Source organism: Trichomycterus rosablanca, chromosome 12 (genome assembly GCF_030014385.1).
Source record: "Trichomycterus rosablanca isolate fTriRos1 chromosome 12, fTriRos1.hap1, whole genome shotgun sequence".
Classification (NCBI taxonomy): Eukaryota; Metazoa; Chordata; class Actinopteri; order Siluriformes; family Trichomycteridae; genus Trichomycterus; species Trichomycterus rosablanca.
The window spans coordinates 31,538,548-31,556,897 of record NC_085999.1 but is presented as its reverse complement, the minus strand read 5'-3'; positions in this window follow the sequence as shown (position 1 = coordinate 31,556,897).

Genomic DNA, 18,350 nt, shown 5'->3' with positions numbered 1-18,350 from the left:
CTTTATCCTAGTCACAGTATAAGGTGTATTAGACGTTCTGCCTAAACTAATAACACAACAATGTAACTTAATTGAACATGTTAATACATCACCAGGATGAAAAGTGACATCTGAACAAACTGTTAAAGTTCAGATCGGCAAGTTTGAATCGCTTGAAACTGGAGGCGTGGGCTGCAGAAGAAAAGATGTTTCTGAAACAAATGTGATTAAAAAGACACCAATAGTAACAGCAAAAACTAGAAACGTTAAACATTATGTGCTTAAACATGTTAACATGATGGCACCACAGACCAGATTGATGTGTTTGTTCTGAAACATTCTGTTATGAGACACAATTTTACCTCCAGCATCAGTGTTAAAGCTTAATCCCAGCTGGGAAGCTTGATTGTGGTGGCATCATTTGGGCTTGCCACCTTAGAGCCTGGACAGCTTTTAGTAACAGAGGGAACAGTTGTGTGGTGTTTTGGATATAGCCAAGTCAGAGAATGGATGTTAACCTGGGTGTGAATCTGTGGACTTATCTCAAGAGGGCTGTTCATGCAAAAAGTGCCCTATTGGTGTACAGTGTCCTCAGTGCTGGACATGTCAGAGGTTGTACACTTTTTTTAAAAAACAAGGATTTTTTTTTTCAGCCTAGACTGTAAAACTGTTTAGACAGTCATACAAAATTATGGCTTTGCTGTACAGTTGTCAGCAGGTTGAATTGTGTCTGCACTGCACAGGTTCTGCACAAAATAGAGCTGTTAGGTATTAAAAATGAATCGCATATGTTTAAGTAGCCCTATTTAATATGAAATGTAAAATTAAGTCAATTTAACTATTTGGTTGTAAATGAATTGGTTAAAAAGACAGGATTGAAAATTTAAGCATGAATAAAGAGCTTTAGAACCGTGTAAAAGACCTTTTGTTCAAGTATAATACACCTCTTATGCATGCTTGAGCTAACCTAACATTTCAAAAGGGAAATTGTTCTTTAAAACAACATTCAGTGTTAGTGAGTGCAATGTAAACATTGAAGTAGCAAAATTAATGTGGTCCTCACTGTTGGGCCCCTGAGCAAGGTCCTTAACCTTTAACTACTTGCATTGTTGTCAGTTTCAATTGTAATTTATAAAACCGTTTGCTAAATGCTGTAAATGTTCTTTAGCCGAGTGCAGTAGCCGACCGCTTCTTGTTCACCTGCACAAGGTGAGTACACATCCGTTACATGCACAGAGAGTCACTCACCAATCCCTGTCACTATGCAGTACACTAGATGTCTATAATGTTTACAAAGCAGAAATAAATCAAGCTACATTCAGGTAAAATAAGTCCATTCACTGAGCACTTTATTAGGTACACCTGCCTGGTACGTATATTTATTGATTAGTTGCAATGACTCCAACTGCACTGAGTATATGAAGTACATCAGTGTTTTTGGGATGGATTTTTTTAACATCTCAGTTACTATGCTGAGGAGGTAATTGTATTCCCACAATGTTCATCTGTATGGAAGGGTTAGGGTTGTAGCTTGTAAAATTATTAATAAGCACCTAATGCTTATTGAGTATCTCACAATCCAATCATTCCAATTTTTACATTTTAAGCTCCCCACCAAACTATAAATTAAGCATTTTGTCTAGATCAAAACTGATTTCTCAGAATAAAAAAACCCCACTTTTTTGTAGTCTGATCTGAGATTGTAGATTGATAGTCTGTTTTACTGTCAATGTTTTAAAGAACTCCATGCTGAATCTCATTTTCCAGCTGAGAGCTCTTGTGACAAAGCTGCTAATTAGTCTGACAGGATGCTGTCAGTCTTTCTCCCTTACCATGTTCTGTGGCTCTGATTTAGCATCCAGCCCCTTAAACAATACTAATAGGTCCTGATAGTCTAAGTTTCTTCGGTAATTGATGGTATATTTTGCAAACGTCTCAAAGAGCAGCCTAAATAGTTTTCTTTATAATCACTTAACTGGTCATTGTTTTTTACTGTCAGCTTAAGAAACAAATTCATGAATCAACAAGATATTACAAATTATCTGACTCTAATATCAAATATCTAAGACATGCATCTTAGATGCCAGTAGGCTGATTGGCTGCTTTGAATTGCTCTAATAATTTGAAGTAATTAAGTAAATGAGTTGCTGTGTGATGCACTGTTGCTCTGTCCATGGTGTGTTCAGTGTAGCACCTGTAAAAAACACTAATTTGCATTATGATTAAATGCAAGTTCCAAAAGAGGTGGATCCATAATTGCCCCATCCATAATTTTTTGGAATAAGTTTTGGTCATTAAATTAAAAGAAAATTCGGTTTACAAGAGCATCAATAAAGTTGATGAGGTAAAACACAAAATATCTGTTCTTTGTACTGTTTAAATAAAATATTTGTAAAAACCACTTATTGTTATTATGTGCATACTGTCCCATTTTTGTAAATTTGTAAGAAAAAAAATGCTGGAAGTGCTTCTTTTCCTTTTTTTTATTGATCAACTCATTTACTTAAAGAACAGTATGCAGATCTTACAGAGAACTAGAAAACAGCCCATTTTGCATCATGTATTTGTTTCTGGCTAATAATGTTGCTGCCTAAATGGAGCTGAATATTTAAATGTAAAATGTGACTGGTTCTCACACAGTGTATGTGCTTGCTCGGTGTTCTGGGTTGTTACTGATATAATATCCCTGATGAACTTGAAGCATTAAGCAGCTGTTCATCCGGGTGTCTGTACGCCAGTAACACGGAGCCAGTCCTGAATACTCATTTACTCCAACCTTACACTTCTCGTCTTTCCCTTTTGCCCTTCATCAATTGACTTGTCCAGTTTGGACTTCTGTCCCCTGATGTTTACTGGTGGCGCCGGACCCACCGCGCACCTGATTGAGATGAACTGGTTAGTAAAACAATATTACATTTATTAATATATTAAACTCTTTGTTTGTTATTAATGACACATGAAAAATGGTACTTTAAACAATTCTATTATATTTTTTTTTACAAACCCATTCATTCTGACCAGGGTCTCCGTGGGGCCAGACCCACCGAGACCCTGGTCAGAATGAATGGTTTTGTAAAAAAAAACCTCTCCGGACAGGGCAACACACATTCACTTACTCTCTCACATCTGCTGCTCATTTAAGGTAATTCATTCACCCAGGATGTTGTCAAAACATAAATGGAAACGGGTAGAATACGGGCATAACATGCCAAACTGCTTGGGCGAAGATTGTTTGCTTTGTGGCACACACTTCCACCCTGTATCCAATACATTAATTTTCATTAACTGGTTTGTCCTGGTCAGGGTTGCGGCGCATCCGGATCCACAGGTACCCACTAGGTGCAAGGCAGGAATACCTTGGACAGGATGCTAATACATCGAAGTGCTTCAGCCACCGATTCTCCAGGACAACACGGACAATTATGTCTGTGTAGACAAGCAGCCGGCCAGTAGCACAGCCGACGTTCGAACAGCGTATTGACCGCTGCGCCACTTGAGCGCCCTCAGGAATAGTTATTCTGGGCATTTTTTATTTTGTAGACTAACACACATTGTTAAGTGTGCTAACAAATGCACTAATTACTACTCTGAGCTTTTCTTAATAACAATAACAAAGTTATAATAATCTTAATATTATTTTCTTGATAGTACTACTTTGTTGTAATTATATGTGATTGTGACATTGTTCTATTTTTTATTATAATTATAACTATTGTTGTTGTTATTATTGTTATTATTGTTATTATTATTATTATTATTATTATTTTTACTGTTGTTGTTAACATAAAATTTGCAATTTTCTTTTAGAAATTGGCATAGTTGGTGTTCGGGCAGTAACGAAATAAAATACAAAAATTAAGGCAAAAATGATCTGTATTTGGTCCTAAAAACATTTTGAAAATGCAGTAAGGACAGGAAAATGTCAAATAAAATTTCTTTAAGCTTATTTTTGCATATTGTTAGAAAATATTATTACTAATAAGTTAATAATTGTGTTATAGTCTGGGCGCCCATTACACTCTTATTCACCAATTGAACCACACACAGCGGCTAATTTCGACCAATAACCAATTAAGCTGGACACCTGAGTATCCAGAGGAAATGCAAAGCTTTTTACTGTGCCCTGTGACAGGGTTTGAACCTAGGTTCTTGGGACCCATGATGCTGTGCGGCCCCTGCTCTCCAGCTGTTCCATCTCCGGTTACACATTTACATTGACAATTTCTGCATTTAGCAGACACTCTTATCCAGAGCGATTTACAGAAGTGCTTCCATAGTAAACATTTCATTTCTCAAGTTCTCGGTTACACCTCCCGCACATTGTTTTAACGAAACATGCGCACATTGTGAGAATAAATAATTTGGCTGAATAAAAGATTTCAAATGTTATTTATTTATATATTCATATTCACAGTGGGTAGCACTGTCGCCTCACAGCAAGAAGGTCCTTGGTTCGATTCCCAGGTTAAGCTGTCCGGGTCCTTTCTGTGTGGAGTTTGCATATTCTCCTCCTGGAACTCCGGTTTCCTCCCACAGTCCAAAGACGTGCAAGTGAGGTGAATTAGAGATACAAAATGATGAATCTTGTGTAACAAGTAACTACAGTTTCTGTCATGAATGTAACCAAAGTGTGTAAAACATGACGACGTTAAAATCCTAATAAATAAATAAATAAATAAATAAATAAATCTTTTCTGAAGGGGGTTAGTGTCCAGCCCTCCATCACCACCTTTATAAGGGGCTGCTTCTATTTTAATCGATAAAAAGTCCATCGTAGCTCACCTTGCCTCTTATTTAAAAATATTACTTTTTTTTTACTAACCATTACTATACTTTTGAGTAAGGCTTGGCAATATAATATTAAATACAGTCTCTTTTGGCCTTTTAATGCTCGCCTCAGTGCGGTAGGACGTCCCGATGCGCATCCTAGTCACAGTAAACAATACAGCTGGATACTAAACACCGTGGTGTTCGGTGTGCGGTCATTGCATCGAACTCTGCTTTTCTTATGTATCTGAAATCTCTCAAGAACAGAGCCGTTTTGGGGTGTGAAGGGGGCAGTAAGGAGGAAACAGTGCCAGTAGCATATGGCTTTCCCTGAGCTAAACATCCCCAGTTCAGACAGGTGCATCAGTCACTGCAGCGGAGTGTGAGCAGTGCGCATTAAACCCCTCATGCTCCATCACACCACCTCTTCTCACCTACTTCCTCCCAAAGTCCCCAGCATCACTGGCACCAGAGTAGCACCTGTAAGCCCTCAACGTGCTAGCCTAAAAAAAGTAAAAACAACCAAGCATTTAAAGCTGTTGGTTAGGGAGCCCAGGTCTGGTGCGCACAGGCCAATTAATGCACCGCATGGGATGTTCAGCGCAAACGTGGCCAAAGCGGCGCACTTATTTAAAGCTGCAGTGCATAAGTCATTTGGTGAAAGAGTAAAATATGCACTGATATGCCAAGATTTACAACTTTCGGGACAGTGTCAATAATAATAATAATAATAATAATAATAATAATAATAATAATAATAATAATTTACACAATAATAATAATATACATAATAATAATAATAATAATAATAATAATAATAATAATAATAATAATGTACATTTTAACTGCGACGAATTTACTTCATTTAAATGTGTACATCTTTTGCGCGTAGTGGGAAGAAATATAAGGAACAGGAATACGAGGATTAACCAACTCATGTTGCTTGGTGGTACCCAAGTTACCAGCTGCGCAACCGCACATGTCACCAGACACAGCTGTGTTGATGTAATATACCTTGTTTATGTATTTATTTATATCTTACACCTTTATCAGTGTGTCTCGTCACGACTTGAAGCCTCAACCTTTGGCTCTGCTCGACTTTTATATGACTGAGTACTGACTGCACATGAGTGCCGCACATCTCCAAAATACTGCGCCTTGGTTTCTCGTGAGCGTCTCCTACTAGTTCTTAAGTTTCATTTCACCTCCCCAAACTTGTCAGTAATTAAAGGGGGTGAAAACGTAAGTATGTGATGCTTTGCGATTGATTATGTCAACGTCCAGGGTGTACTCCCATCTTGTGCCCGATTAGGTAAATTCTGGATCCATCACAACCCAGATCAGGGAAAAAACCGTTACTACATTTTAATTGCATTTGACAGATTAATTACATACACATTTACAATTACATGCAACTGTTTCTGCAATCTAAAGAGAATACTGAAGTTTTACTTTTATAAGAATGGACTGTGTAATATTAAAGCTTTAAAATTCATTGTATAGTCTGAACTATTTTTAAATAGTCGTAAATAGTTTTGTGGGAGTAAAAAATTAGCCATGTAAGAAATTCATTGTACAGAGTTTACTGTACCTATGACAATAAAACTTAGAATCTTAAATTTTAACTATTAATAAAAAGGCAGCTGGAACAATTGCATCGATGCAAAGTTTTTAATCAGTACTTAAAGTCTTTATACTGCATTTACAGGATTAAATCAGGGCTTTCCCAATTGCTATCACATAGATTGTTTTCTGTCCAGTATATTACAGACACAGTGATGAAACTGGTCAGGTTTCATGTCATATATATTTAATAAATCTATTTATTATTTTCTGTCTAAGTTCTGGCATTTAATGTGAAGTTTTACCTCACTAGGACTGGATCAAAATTTGCCAATAGATTGGGATAATTTTGGGCTTTTCTTGGATCAGATCTTTTCCTGGTCCTGTGTCTTTGTTCTTTCTCAAGGCTCGGTGTGTTTTTTCTGCCAAATTTAACAGAAGGCTCGGAGGCTAACGGGGCTTCACCCCACTCTCACCTTCTGCCGTTGAGCAACCAGCCACGACAGATAAACAGTGTGAACCATGCTGCCTGCTCCTCCGAGTGAAAATCCTTTAATTAGGCCTCGGGTTTTATGCCACATTTTCCTCCAGGATTGCTGGGTCATAAAAAAGCAATTAGACCTTTAAGCTTCGAGATTCGTTTCAACCCCATGTATTCTTCTAAACGATAAATGTCACATCATATGCACATATTTGTTCTGTCTATTAAAAGATTTAATTTGTCTTAATAGTGCGCTGAAGGCACGATGATTTTCTGCCCACATTCACTTTTGGAAATGTGATTTATTGTGTATTGTGCAAATCACAAATAAAATAAATAATTCATGAAAACATAACTACTTATAAAACTGTAAAACGTGTATTTAAACATAACAGCTGTTAGATAGGGTGAAGAATGTATATAAAACCGAATTGAGCTATTACTTTTGAGTAAGACTTGGCAATATAATATTAAATACAGTACGTTTGATAACGCGGAGCTCTGGGACTGCAGTTTCCCCAGTGACCTGTGGGGGTGGTGTTGCCCATCAAAAATATGACAAGTCCTACCATTTTTTCAGCGTTGCAAGAAAATGTGACAGTTCAAAACAAACAAAAAAACTTTACAGAGTTTTTAGATATTAGAACTATAAACATTTAATAGACACGTCTAGACATCAATTTGTCTAAGGAGAATTTAATATTTGTTGTGGGCTTTTATGTTCCACACTCAACTTATACAAAACATCTTCATGCTGCTGATTACATTGGTTGTCAGACACATCCATATATTTATCTTTCATATTACAATTATTAATGAATGGAGACATTGTGTCTGGGGTGGGATTGTTATTTAAAATAATAAAGAAAGAAAGAAACGAAGGAAATGAAGGAAATGTAAGTCTGTAAATACGTCAGATGCAGATAAATGTCATGCTGCTCCAGGATTTAAGAGCACTAGGTTAAAGTTAAGGTGTGTTTAAAGGCTTAACAATAAAAATGAGAAGAAATGAATAAATTTGGAATGGAAAAACCCATCATAATAAATACTAATCATGGTGCACTAAATTTTCGAATATGTATAAACTTATAAAAGGACTCCCCCACATCTTTGATTACTATTAAAATCTATACACTGTAAAGGGTTATTTACAAAATTAAATATTTACATTAATTTGACTTTCTGGCTTCTCTCAACACTTCCACAAACCAATAAAACACATTTTAATGTACTTTTTTCCTTTAAACATTACTCGATAAATACATGCTACATTACAATGTTATACAAAAACCTTTTTTATTTGTTAATGTGAATGCAACTGCAATAAATGACAATAACATACTTAAAAAAACTTATTTTTTATATGAAACCCAGAAAGAATATAGACCAAAAACTGCAGATAAATAATTTATTAATTTAATATTTTTTTTGACATGGAAATACATAACAAACTTAGAAATAACAAGTTGCAAACATTTTCTTATCAGTTGTTCTTTATTACATACAAACACAAATTAAATTATAAAAAGTAATAAAACAGGTGAAACTGTGTAAAATCCTATAAGCCATCACGTAACGTGTACGTTTACATGTCCTTTACATTGCCTTGTAATAGATCGGCACCATGTCCAGGGTTATTCCTACCATGTGCTTAAAGTTTTCATATACTGCAGCCCTGACTAGTATAAAGCATGTAGGTTTAGTTTGCAGATATGGATTCTGATTAGTCATTGTATGTCAATTCCCAATCATAGATATTTGATTCCATGCAGGAATTATGCTGCTGTTCTTGTTTTTGTATCATGTTTTATACTGTCATGCCAATAATGAAATCTATAATTTATTCTCAGTATTTTTTTACTTCGGCAGATAAGTGTTTTTTTTATGATTTTGATGTTTGAGTAAAGTGTATAATGAAAATGCATTTTACATTAATGAACTAATTTACTGTAATATTTATGAAAGTTTGAAATAAATATTACAGTTAATTAGTTAATTTAATGAAAAGAAGTTTGTGTGATTTTATTAAAAAGAAAAATATTCTGGTGACTAACATTTTTTGTTAAAAAACATGCAGAAGGTGGATTGGCTACTGCAAATTGTCACATGGGGCAAATATTACAGGGTGCGGACCTACAACCCTGACCAGGTTAAAGTAGCTCTTAAAATGATTTAGACATTTTAAAAAATGTTAAATAATTGTAAATGTTTTGGTTGCTTCAGGCAAATTTTCTGATTGATTGCATTTATTAATTTAAAAGCAATAAACCAAATGTAAATGTATTAAATTACATTTTACAGATTAAAACATGTCATTGAATCACCACTTTTATATCATGAAACCAATTAAGAATCATAAAAATGGTTTAATGTTTTAATCATTACAGAATTTTTATATCTATTCTTCTTATTCTTAAAAATGTAAATTCATGAGCAGTTCTTAACCCTGGCTAATGATGGGTGTTTATTTGCTTACTCAGTTCACTAATTAGAGGTACATTAGTGAAGCACAACAGCTTCTCATTCAGTTCAGTGCTAAGCTTTGTTAATCAAGCGCTTAAGCACTACATATCTGGCCCTGTTCCACCAGGCCGAGTGCAGACAGTGTAAATGAGCTCTGTCAATGCACTACACTCCGGCTGGAACCCAGCTTCATAGCTGCATCTACATCTACCCTCAGTCCTCATGGAGCTACTCAGTCCTAATCACTGTATACAAGCACTTTCTGAATATCTGACCGGCTTTTATTGCTCTCAGCCAAGTGATCAAGCAGCATATCGCACATGTCAGCACAGCAAACCTGTTCATTTGCATGAGTGTAGAGGCTGCTTGGCTTCGCTTTATGTGTTTGACTGACCGACGACTCCATAAAATTCACTTTAGCTGCAGGGGTCCTGGGACCTCGCTAAATACTGCCACAATACTCCTGTCAACAGCCTGTCAATCATCAGAGAGGCCTTGTGATTAAACCGAGCTCCAGTCACTCAGTCACTGCAGTTTCCTTACAGTCCAACAAAGCGGCCCACCCTTATTCAGTAACCTCCAGGTTTGCTCTCCTGCTTTGACATCATGTATCAAAACAGTATCTCAAATTGCTAAACAGCTTATGCCAACCTCATCAGATCCCAGCAGCCCACACAACACTACAGCATTTTAATTATACACTCCATATATTTACACATTTCAAGTGTTTATGGACTCCATCCAGTTTTACACAGTGTATTTACGGCCTTTGTGTTTACCCATCTATACACAGTCACTCTGTCAGTAGTTGTGTACAGGTACCGGGTGAAGTAGGGGGCTAACGCAAAACCTTGTGCAAGCTGCAAATTAAATATAAATAGATACAAAAAACAGATGAGTTAAATGTAGAAAGATTAAAATAGTTGAAAATAAATTGATACATTTATGGGTGAGACTGTTGAATAGTAGATCACTATTAATGACATTTAGAAAAAAAAAGATTTGGATGTAATTGTAATTATTATTATTATTAATGGGTGACACAGTGGTATTAATTGGTGACACATTGGTATTATGCTAGCCCACTCCTGTTGGGATCCAGGGTTCGAATACCCAGTGGTACTACTGGCCCATAGGACCTCTATATGAAAACATAATTGGCTATGTCTAAGGAGCTGAGCCCCTGTCTGGGGTATGGGTTTCTGGAATCCAGACTCACCATCCCTGACCAGGATGAAGTGGTGGTAGATGAAAATAAAATAAATTATTTATTTATTTATTATTATTATCATTGTTATTATTTATAATAATATAATAATACTAATGTTTTAAATACTACTTTTTTATTTATATATTAGAGCATATATATATATATATATATATATGTATATATATATATATATATATATATATATATATACTGTATATATATATATATATATATATATATATATATATATATATATATAATGAATCAAAGGACTTGAAATCTAAGACTGAAAATCCAGATTGAACACGACTTTATAAATGTTTTATTTTGCAGCAGAGTCCAGGCTAAGTGTAGCCAAGCTCCTTTAATAAATATTTCATTGTTTTTTCAGATTATGTAGCCATATTGGCCCCAACATATAGTAAATGTGTAACTGTCATTAGCTAGTACAATGTTTAATAATAAAGAAAATAATAAAATAACTGAAACTTATTATATTAATGATGTACAAGTACAAAAAAGTTGCTCTTTGCACGTAATCATGCAGAATGGCTCTTCAGATCCGAGTCTTTCTTCCACATGAATAAAGGAAATAAGAGCTCAGTGTCACTTTTTATTGCTGCATTGGTTTCACACTCCATTAAATTATTAACAAGAAAAGGAAAACACAAAGGTCTTTAGAGACGAAAAGACCAGACACGCCGGTCAAATGTAATAAAAAGAGAAGTGGAGAGGCTTGGAGGGGCTGGACGGCACTTGAGCTTTACAGCTGAATTCACTTGTTAAGAACCTCTTATAGACAAAGATTCTGAGTGTTCATAGTGTATCTTATTAACACACTTACAACCACAACACTGTCATGTTCATCAAATACAGAATCATGTGCCAGAGTGGAGTTTGTCTTTTTCTCTAAAGCATTACATAAAACATAGAATAGGAAATAATTTCTAGATGAAAAGTGTTTTCCTTAGACATCTGTTTAACAGATAACCCTCTGTTTAACCCAGTTCATCATCTTTTTTAATGTCACATTATTATTATTATTTTTTATTATTATATGCAGTTAAAATGACTTTAAAATAAGATTTATTTAATGAAACCTGCATCTTAAAAAATGCTTAATGTATTAATTTTAGGTTGTAAAATATTAAGGTAAAATGCTAAATAAGTTGAACTACAGTACATATTTAAAGAAATATAAATATTAAATATTTATATTTAATGGTTTCTTTAGTCATATTTGTCATTACAAATAGCTAATGATCACTGCCAATCCCTGCAACCCCAGAGCCCCTTTAACAACTTACTTCATGACTTTCCAACGTTCTGTATAGTGAGAGAGAGGAAAAGAGAGAGTTTGCTGTAGAAGTTTTGTTTGCCTCTATTTACTGTAAACATCAACAAAATAGGTAATTTGGCCAGTGATCTAAAAATTAATGAATTAATTCATTCATTAATTCAGTCTGTTTCACTTTATCCAGGTCAGGGTCATGGTGGGCCTGATTCGTTGAACAAAAGACAGGAAACACCCTGGACAGGTCGGTAGATCAGCAAAAGGCATGTACACACACACACACACACACACACACACACTCACAATAAGTAGGTCCATTTGGTCTGACCGCATATCTTTGGACTTGTGGGAAGAAACCAAAGCACATAGAGGTAACCCATAAGCAGAACAAGCAAAGTCCACACCAAAAAACACCCTGGCTGCCTGGCTGGGGAACTGAACCCAGGCCATTCTTGCTGTGAGGTGAGAGTGCTACCCTCTGTGCCACTCCTAAAAATCAGTGAATATTTAATGCAAAATATTGTTATTTATTAGTTAAATAAGCTTCATTATTTCTGCATATTTTTAGTTAAATAATTTCTTTTTAACTGCAGCTTTTATTATAAATATAAATGTCAGAAAAAAAGATTTATTAAAAAATACATGATTCTTTTTTCCTTTTTTAATAATAAATAAAATATATAAGAACATACGAAAAGAAAAGTTCTTGGTTTCGGGTGCATAATTTCTTTAACCAACATCTTTGCATTTTTAAAGCATGAAAGAAAAGGACGTGCTGTATTGTTTGGCTGAAAGCAAGCGACTGTTTTCTTTAGCTGAAGTGTAACAAGGCAGAGACACATTCAGAGGCCACTATAGTGAAGTGTGAAAGGCTGAGATGGTCTTTAAAAGTTCATTTGAGCATATGTTGTTGGGGCTAAAACGATGAATGCAGGTAAATTTGAACAAACTTGTCAAAGCCTTGAAAAGAGACCATTGTTTTTTTCTAAACTACTCAGCCATGAAATTATAATGGATCTCTTTCTAAGTGAAAATTAGACTGAAAATTCCAATTGGATTAGAGACCCTGAAGGGTATTATTGTAGGGTAAAATAAAGAGGCTAGTTTGTCCTGCAGGTGTTTCTATCACTTAGCGCTGCTGAAAAACAAACTGAAGCCCACTGAGTTCTGAATCTAAAAAGACCACGTCTGTGCTGTCTGAATGTAGGAACTATCTGAAATTTTGAAAATTGCGCAATTCACATCATTACAATTTAAAATCGACATGTCTATTAAAATTAAAAGAACTAGGAACATGATATGATCTAAATAGATAAAAAGATGAAATACACCAATCAGGCATAACATTATGACCCTTGTTGGTCCCCCTTTTGCTGCCCCATACGCAACAAACTGTGATGCACTGTGTATTCTGACACCTTTCTATCAGAACCAGCATTAACTTCTTCAGCAATTTGAGCTACAGTAGCTCGTCTGTTGGATCGGACCACACGGGCCAGCCTTCGCTCCCCACGTGCATTAATGAGCCTTGGCTGGCATTGACCCTGTTCCCTCCTTGGACCACTGTTGATAGATACTGACCACTGCAGACCGGGAACACCCCACAAGAGCTGCAGTTTTGGAGATGCTCTGACCCAATCGTCTAGCCATCACAATTTTGCCCTTGCCAAACTTGCTCAAATCCTCACGCTTGTCCATTTTTCCTGCTTCTAACACATCAACTTTGAGGATAAAATGTTTACTTGCTGCCTAATATATCCCACCCACTAACAGATGCCGTGATGAAGAGATAATTTGAGATAATGTGTTATTCACTTCACCCGTCAGTGGTCATAATTTTATGCCTAGTCAGTGTATATTTGGTATTGTGCTAAGACTAGATGTATCATTGCTTAAGAAACATCTGTCCCAATTTGGACTATTTTAGTGGTCACTACAGTGCTGAGACAAAGTGTGTCTACTGGGGCCAGACAGGCTGTGTCCTCTTCATGCCCCTTGGCTGGACTGACCACACCTGGCCACTGCATGCTGGGTAATAAGGTACAGCGTCCCAGTCTTCTGGCACATTCTGGGATCTGTGCCGACTAAGAGTGGCTCAGTCAATTGAACACCTATCCTCCCTCCTCACCCATCAACCACACCCCGAGACCCTGGCCTGTTCCTCTTGTCAACTGACTGATGGCTGCACTCCCGGGCTTTTCCAGCACGGGCTGTGCTAATTAAAGCCCTCCTCCAGCACCTAGTGTGTAACAGTGAAGTAATGAACGGAGGAAAGCCAGCAAAAGTAGACGCAAAATATTATCTCATCCCTGGAGCTCGTTTTAATCGGGATCCTGCTATTAATGTCAGCATTTTGACACAAATACCCCTTTAGCTTGTCAAAACATTTATTAATAGCTCTAGGATAGGTCAGTTCAGGTGAGGAGACGTGAGGAGGATCTCTTGGGGCTTGGTGAAGTTTTTCCAACAGTCCAGAAGATGGCAACCTATCTCTGATTCAAGCATTTGTTTATTTATTTATTAAAGCTGTCAATCTGTTTCTGGATACCGAATGCAGGCTGCACACATGGTAAGTGGGTGGATGGTGGGGAGAGGCTCAGGTAAATGTGGTAAATAATGCAGATGGCACCAGCTTTGACTACCAGGAACTGAGAGATTGAAGCTTGCCAGAATATTTGGTTTGAAGGTTCTAAAGAGAATTAAAAATATAACATAAAACCAACATTCAGTGAATCACTAATGTTTATAGCAATGTCAACATTATTAAGCGCATATGTCCTATATTCATATACACTTCACACACACATTTCTATGCATTAGCATTCAGATGAAAAGATAGAATAAAGAGAATACCAAAGCAGTTTCTGTAGGTCCTCGCTGGTGAATGGTTAATCCACCTCTTTTGCTGTGCACCCCACTACTGGCATGAGTATCACTTCAAAAGCCGGTGCTGAGACTTTCCATTTTTGCCACGGTAAACAACTTAATATTTAATGATGTCAGATTTGGACCTGCTCATTTGTTGTAGTAGTGCCACCATTTGATGACACACTTTGGCAATTAAAAATGGAAAAAGCACTTCTCAGGGGAAGATAACCAGCCCACTAAATGTCATGGAGAGTGAGTCATGAGCACCAAACGTCACCTCGTCAAATCGTCACCTCGCCTGACAACTGAGTCCCTTCCACACCTTTACAGCTGGAATAATGAGACCTGTTTTTACCAAAGAAAACTAGCATATTGATTTCTAATATCAGAGGGTAGTCTGTCTAATTAATGTTTAAAAGTGTTGCCAGGTCAGACAGAATCATTTTGCTGGGTTCTACACAATAAATGCATTTCTATTGTAGCCATTGTCAAAAATACACTTGTTTCTGATTGGTCAGCAGCTGTACTTGTTTTAACTAAAATAGACCTGAGCAATGCATGAATATTTACATTTAGTTTAATATTAACCACTGTGATGCTAAATAACGATTATAAATTACTTATTTTGTCATCTGAATCTATTTAATTAGCACAACTGCTGTATGGAATAAATGACAGGTACACTATACATTGTCAAAGCCATGGGGGCACCCATCCTAATTTTTAAATTTAGGTTTTACCCACAGCTATCAATTACATAAAATACATACCATACCATTCCACCTTTGTGGAAACAGTTTGGGGAAGACTCTTTCTTCTTCCAGCATGACTGTAGTCTATATGGTGTGAAGGAACTCCATGATCTCCATGAACCCGCATGAACACCATTGGTATGAAATGGAATTGCAAGACAGCCCTTCTTATCCAACATCAGTGGGGACAAATTCCCACAGACACACTTCATTTTGTGAAAAGCTCTCCCAATGGACTCCATACTTTTGGCCATATGGTGTGGCAGGACAGCATATTGCACAGCTGGTGAAGTAGCTCTCCTCGCTTCTGGTTGTGGTCTGGTGAGCTTGTTCTTTTTGAGTCCCCATGGGTTTATTCATGGTACTCCTTTGTTTCACCTCCATAAAACACCCAGAAGGTGGATTGGTCACTTTAATTTGCTCCAAATGGGAATGAGTAAATGTGTTGGGTTTGTGATGCTCTGCAATGCAATGAAAGACAGTCCAAGTTGTATTCCTACCAGACTCACTGTGACCGTGACCAGGATAAAGAGTTAGATGGAATAAAATAATGAAGTAATGGATGGATGGATGGATGAAAGAATGAACAATGAGCTTCAGTTTTTCCTGTATCATTTAATAATGCGTAAACAAGTTTTAGACCTCAGTTTTCAAATATTAAACATGCAATTAATTAAGCAAGACATATCCTTCTAAACTGTTATTTTATTAAAAATGACAACAAATTAAATAGAAATCCGTGTTGTGCATTGTTCATAATTATCCTGGAACAGGGCAGTTTATTGGGCATTATTTCTTACTCAATTAACAACCACTTAAACACAACGTGTACTTATGAAACTTATCTTAACTGAAATTATCTTAGCAGCTGGATTTTTTCAATGACTAAACTTTACTAGTTTTTAATAACTGAATGATTAATATACTGTAACCAAGGTAAATTATTTGACTAATCAAAAAAATTGTTCTACTTGCTCTTTTTGAACATCACAACTAGTGATGCTTTGGTTGATAGCGGAAGCAGGAATGTCATCGTTCTGCCCAGAGTGCAGGAACAATTATGATCTCTTGGACTGACCACAGAAGTTATGTTATCGCTGAGGTTTTACCTTGCAATGTCTGGCTACTCAAGCATTCCAAAATTGTTTATTACAGCAACTTGGGTACTGCTGGTACAGATACAATTACTGTTCACTTGCACTTGAATTTCACTCACTTGTGTTACTCATGCTTTTGTGCTTCCTCCCTTTGGGCTCTGGTTGTGTATTTTTATGTGTGTGTGTAGAGAGAGAGCATGAAAACTCAGCGTGCACTGCTGCTATCTCTCGGAGGCAAGCGATGCTGGACCGATGCCTAACCAGAGCAGAGCACCAGGCTAAATCACACTGTTGGGACAGCAGCAATTAGAACAGTGACTTGTTATCGCAGACCAAGTGAAATGCAGCGCAGCAGGACATGATGCCAAATGTAAATACAGCGTGGATTTAGGAGGCCCTGTTGGATGTGGCTACTAGAATGCCTTGCTGGATTAGTCTGCCATGCAGGCCATGAGGGAAAGCATGCTAGCGGGATGGCATCTCTCATTAAAACACGCGAGAGGTGGAAGTGATTGAGGTAGAGGCTGGGGATGGTACCAGCTACTCGGTGAGCTAGACGCGTGGCACAGATTGGGTTTCTCTAGAAGAGTAATCCAGGGAGCAGGAGCCGACTGTTCATTCCTATAGTGAAGCTTACAGAGTGAATAAAACTTCAGAGAGAAATTTTACCCTCCATGGGCAGTAAAGTGTAAAATGAGAACTGAGTTTCAAGATGTTTTTTAATGTGATATATAAATTATGTTCAAGTGAATAAAACAACCCAAACATTGTGTACGGATTATTGCAACAATACATTTCCACTTTTAATACAATAAGTTTAAATAAATAAATTAATTAATAAATACTGGCTTTCATTTTGAATTGTTTTACTACAAAAAAAAAAAAATCAAAACCTAAAATGCAGCTAATACTCTTATCTAAAGTTTGAGACCCCTGGTTTAGCTGACGTGATGCAATAATTGAATAACGTAAAATAAATAAATAAAACCTTATGTTACATTGTCAGTAGAGAGGCAAGTTTTACAGAACAAAATATTGTACTATATTTATACTGGGACTAACTTACTGTTGCCAAAGTGGCTGTATGTCTCATTATGTTACAAATGTTAAAGAAAAAAGTTAGTAAGAACTTATTGTTCTGCTCTTGGGAACATTTTTTATTAGTATTATATATTTTAAATAGCTTCAAAGGGAAAATAGCACTAATGTACTGTGTGGTTTAAAGTGTACCCGTGTTATTTATTTATACACAATTTGTATTCTACCCATAACTAGGCCCATTACATAAAAATAATGAATGATCAGGTGTGGCGTTTTTATCTTTCAACAGTTTCAGCGCTTGTTTCTTTGCTTTGCAGAGCAGAGACCTATTGTGTCTAAAAAGCAACCACCAATCAGGGGCACAACTGGTAAACCTAGTGGCGTACAGCAACATGGGTCCCGGCAACCTGGGTTTGGGTAAGTAATGCCCAGGCTGTATTTCTGCCTAGTGTTTACAGTTTCTGGATGATGTCAGATCCACCATAAGCCTTAGGAGAATGAAGAAGTGTTTTGTAAAAATAAAGTAATAAATGTAACAGCAGTCAATAAAATAAGATAAAAAGTACAGCAAAATAAAGAGAATTTAGGGTCAAACAAAAACCCAATAAACAGTACCACTTAATTGCAAAATACAGCAAACTGAATTTAATATTACTCATTAGAGCACAATTAGAATTTCCTTTCTTTTTTATTTTTGGATTACATAAAGTAATTATCAGCAACAGTTTAAAATCCTCCTTATTTTTATTATGTAATAAAGAATAAAACAAAAAACTGAACACTTAAAACTGTCTCATTTAGAAGAAAATAATAATTATAGGAAGAATGCCTTTAT